Below are 5,102 nucleotides of genomic sequence, written 5' to 3' on the forward strand. Positions count from 1 at the left end.
ATTATTTCTCAATAAAACTAGGGGGGAAAGGCTGAGACTGACAGATCTCAGATAAAAAAAAATGTCTTCCAACTTGATGCTGTTTGAAACTAAACTTGACTTCTTTTTAAAATAAATATGAAAGCACAAAGTGATCTGCATTCCTAATGGTCAGAACATGAAGACACTAGTCTAGAAGTGTAGACTTTGTAAATTTGTTAAGCACTTCTAAGCTGACAACTCTATATACCAAAGGGAAACATATCGCCTTGATGGAGACTCAGGGGTTTGTATAATCCCCACCTTTATATTGGCAATTTTCATGGTCATTCCAACTTCCTTCTCTTTACATGGAAGTCAGAGAGTTCAAGTTCTTGGAACTGCCAAACATCACCAATTTACCTGAAAGTGAGTTTGAACACAAACTTCCAGCTGCAGTTCTTGATACACTTTTTAAGATACTTGGCAAAGATACTGCCTTTTGTCTAAAATTAAAAGGCATATGGTTTTCCAGTTTCAGGATGGTTACATTGATGAACTAAAAAGGGCAGAACAAATATCTGATTACCTTAAGTATGTACAGACCAGTCAACTGAGGTACTGAATGCTAAGCATCTACAATCTCTATAAGCAAAAGCCAATGCAGTGAACATCAACCCAACTTTCTCAGTTAGTTACTCTTCACGGTCCCCCACACTGTGGTGTACATTAAACAAGTTTGGCAACTGTTATCAACCTTAAGTATTTCCAAGTGTTTTTCTTTTCCATATTGAACAGATTCAACTTTCCTTTCAAAATAATTTTCTTTAGTTATAACTCAAAAAGATGACATACAATATTTATAATTTTAAGTCCATTTCGCACAAGAGTTAAGTAAGACAGGAAACAATGTGAATGACTTGTCACCTTCCAGACATGTGAACACTGACAAAGTCGAACCAGAATTAAAAGCTCCTCATTTACTCGTTCTAGGTATAACCTCCTAAGTGTGACAAAATCAGTTATTCTCTGCCTTCGGTCAACATTGGAGGAACCAGCTAGAATAGAATCTGTTACACAGAATCATGTGTAAAAGCCAAAAGAAGGTAATGATGAAAATTTCTTGCCTCAGTGAGTAACTTTTGATTATAATCTGGAATGACTCATAAAGTGGTGAATTCCATTTACTTTCTTGGACCAGACATTTTTAAATGGGATGGGATAGAATATATTAGGATAAGATAGCAATAGAAGAATGGATAGGGTAGGATAGGGTAGGGTAGGATAGGGTAGGAGAGGGTAGATCAGAGTATGTCCTATCTGGTAAGTATTTCTTTGAGGAATTCATAAATATGCATATTTATGAGTTGAAGTGAAAATATTTGAGAAACATTTGCCAAATAGTACTGGTCTCATGCTTTCTACATATTCCAAATCATCATTAAACCATTTATATCCCTTTAAGATCCAACTCTATTTCATGATGTCAAAAATAAGGAAGGAAGTTCAGCCACTTCTGCTTAATTATGCATGTGTATTCTATATCATTAAAAAATGTGTCAGTAAGACTGTTTTGAGATCGCATAAGTATGTTGAAAAGGCACAGAAGTAAACGTAGTGTAAGTTTAAAAACTCTGGCTAAACACGAATACACTATTTGTATCTCTACCTTTTTATTCCTACCTTGGAGAACCAAATGCTTTGATAAATCTCCTTTTACTCTACTAATCACATAAGCCACACCCAGATGACTCAAAATAAAATAACTCAGGTGTTTAGGGAAAATAAAGTATTTATCCCAGACTATCTAACCATACCTTCCAAGTATCTATGAGCTGATAATGGGCTTTCTAAAAGTCACAGGAAAAAAGACAGCTCTTCCTTCTTTTCTTACATGCACGCATTTTCCTGAGCTGTCCATGCCTGTGCGCCTGTATGTCTATGCACACACATGTCTACAGGACATTTTTAAAGGAAGAAAGAAATGCCAGCCATGCCAAGAGAGGGGTCTCAACCACTGTGGATAAATCAATCCATCACAAAAAAAAAAAAAAAAAAAGAAAAGAAAAAAACAATTCTGCCATGAAACGTAATCACTAAAGGTCATGTCGGGGAGTGAGGAACAGATTAAATTAGCATAGTATCAGATATGGAAAATGATTTCTGTCAAAATCATCTTTACCACAATTATAATATGTTAATTACGTATTTCATTAAGGAAGTTGATTATGGTTCACGGATGAAATCATGCCTGTCACGACACCTGGAAGGAAGCAGCAGAGCCTGACACGGCCGGGCTCCGTCTTCCCACCTCCAGAGGGGCTCTCCCCGCCTCCCCGGCCGCTCTCCTGCGCAGCCGCGCGTGCCGCCAGGCATCACGTATGGCTGTCCTTAAGGGAATGCCATCTGGGGCCCCCTGGCTCTGCGCTTAAGGAACGCGGGTTCCTGACGAGTGCAACCAGGCCAGAGCAAATCCATGGCTGCAGGCTGAGCCGGTTCGGGAAGCCCCGCAGCCAGGCTCCAGGTTCACCGCCAGGTCACACCACCTGTCCACACAGAGGACCTCCGGGCCACCCTCCCGCCCGCATCCCCAGTGCCCCCGGGAAGCCCCGGCCAGGGCCCATTTGGAGAGACCTGGTGCACCATGCAGACATTCCGCTAGGGCTCAAGTTGGCCATTCCTCATAATCCCGTTCCGGAACGTGGCCACAAGACACTGATGAGGATGGAGTCAAAGGTGGCAAAGTGCTATTGAGACCTGCAGGCCAGTTATTTTAGTTAATAATCTGTGAGCCTTTTCCTCAGGACCATCCACTCGTTTTCTGAACGACGGTGCCAGAGTGACTCAGAGGGAAGTGTGTAAGTGCTTAGATTCCAGGGTTTTATTGTACACCTTCTGTGGTCCGTGCTCCCAGGAACAGAGATTCAAGCTCCACTGCGGTGCCTTCCTCAGTGATGTCCTTTTGCAGTGAGATCCTCAAGGGTATTTTAAAAGGAGAGAGCATAGAATGACCTCAAGTCAGGCTTCACCCAGAGTCACCGTGAGTCAGCCCTGCCCAGCCCAGCCCAGCCCAGCCAACGGAGCAGAAAACAGGCAGGTGACCGAACCTAGGAGACTCCACCTGCCCATAAGCAGGAGTTCCTGGTAAGCACCTGGGAACAGAGGCTGCCACATTCCATCCACACGCCGTTCCCTCTTCCTCCTATTTCCCTGCGAGCGCGAGAACACCAACACGGTGTGCCCTTGTGGCAGGAGATTTGGCCACTTAGAATAATCATTGTTGGAATTAAGCGTAATTGTCAAGAAAGGCTTGGTCATCACTAGAAAGACTGTCTCATCCGACTGTCCCTTTGCTTTCTAACCATAATTACTTTAGTAATTAATCTCTGTCATTTAACTGTATTACATTTTGAAAAGAGAAAATGGAAGAAAGACCGGTTTCAAACTAATTTACATCACAGTTTAAAATCCCAGAATAGGGTGAATCAAATGTCCCTTTAGCCCTTTCACGTTTTCTAAAATAGTCCCATTCTAACATCCAGTCTAGTGGAATCAAAAGCAAGATACAGAAGTCACCCCTTCCCACAAGGCCAGACTTCAAAGGCGATATTGCCTCAGATTCTTCATGGACATCCTCCTGCCTTGTTCCAAGGTGCTCAGAAATGCGATTAATAAACCCATTGAGGAGAGCAAGAGGAAATCTCTTCTGTCCAAAGACCATCTCTGCCGCTGGTAATGTCAATTGCTCATAATGCTGCACGAGCATTTGTTAATGACATCATCATACAGTAAGTGAATAAATCTGTTCCAGCAATCTCCTTTAATTCCTTTTCACCTCATTTCATCCTTTCAAATTAACTTGTTTGACCTTGTTTATTGTACACCTCATTATACTTAATTTTCAAAGACGTGCTTTTAATACACTGAAATTTTCCTCAATTTCTTATTAGTTTTTTAATATTAGTAAGAGCCCATATATAACTGTTCTTTTTAATAGCAATGCATATTAATAAAATGTTTCTCATAATAGACTGCAAACATTTACAATGTGTTTTTCATAAAAAAATCAGATTTACTTTACATATCATCAAGGTATGCCATCAGCTTGTTTAAGCAGAAATTCTTCACACTTAATAATCCACAATGAACTTTAAACAACATCTTCCTCATTAAGAACTATAGTGGAAATGCAAGCGTCTGAATCTCCCAACGCAGCGTCTGTTGCTAATTCCAGATCAGTGCCAGCACTGACGGTGCCCAGGCATCTCCTGTTAGATAGCTGAGTGATACCTACGCTTTGTGTGGTGGACAAACGGGTATGCATTTGTCTAAAAAGGTGGATGAGAAAGCGGTGTGGCTTTTCCTTTCCAGGACTCGGACGTGCATTACGATCCTGGGGTTCAATCGTCAACTAACTTGTCTTTGCAGCCAATACAAGCCATTATTACTTCGACTGCTATGGCAAGACGGAGAGAAAAAGGAGAGAAGTGCTATTTGTGAGCGGGGTGGAGGGGTACCGTGCCTGCCCATGTGCAGTGAGGGAATCACAGCAAAGTACTGGGGAGAAAGGCCAGGAAGCAGGGTAGGAAAGGAGAGGGGAGGGGAGAAAGGAAATGAAGCAATGGTGACTGGCCAACAGGCGCTCCCTTCCCACCACGCGCCTCCTGTGGGGTAACCAGGGGAGGCCTCTGTTGCCAGACACCCCGGAGGTCTGCGTGAGCCACCTCTGCAGCCCCCAGACGCCTGCCTACAGCGGGCAGACGGTGCGTGTGGCTCGCCCGACGGCTGGCCCGAGCTGGCTGCGTGGGGAGAAGGACGCGGTATGGCTGCTTTACGGTATTTATTGCACCTGCACCTCTGTGTGTTTTGAGTCTTGCTTTTTTGCCTTGGAGGAAGAAGAAAGGAGACTTCATTAAGACTATTGGGAGAACGTCCAGCATCACGCACGGCAAGGTCGCCCAGCTCCGGCATGGTTTTCACGTGCACCAGCACGTCTCCGTTGCTTTCTGGCAAAACAAAAACCAAAAACCAAAACCAAAACAAAACAAAACAAAAAAACAACAGAGCAGATCCATATTTTTACAGGCCCGGGAGCTCCCGATTCGAGCAAGCTTACGGTCCACATATACAAATACATGGAAGAT

At 43.1% G+C, this 5,102-nt stretch overlaps 1 long non-coding RNA gene across 1 annotated transcript; it reads left to right on the plus strand.

Moving 5' to 3' along the window:
• The first annotated feature begins 2,680 nt into the window (after positions 1-2,680).
• LOC115278456 lies at positions 2,681-3,780 on the plus strand. The gene is made up of 2 exons (XR_003902896.1): positions 2,681-3,102; positions 3,501-3,780. It is a non-coding gene; the product is annotated as an uncharacterized LOC115278456 (long non-coding RNA).
• Positions 3,781-5,102: the final 1,322 nt, after the last annotated feature.

This window comes from Suricata suricatta, chromosome 14 (assembly GCF_006229205.1).
Source record: "Suricata suricatta isolate VVHF042 chromosome 14, meerkat_22Aug2017_6uvM2_HiC, whole genome shotgun sequence".
NCBI lineage: Eukaryota > Metazoa > Chordata > Mammalia > Carnivora > Herpestidae > Suricata > Suricata suricatta.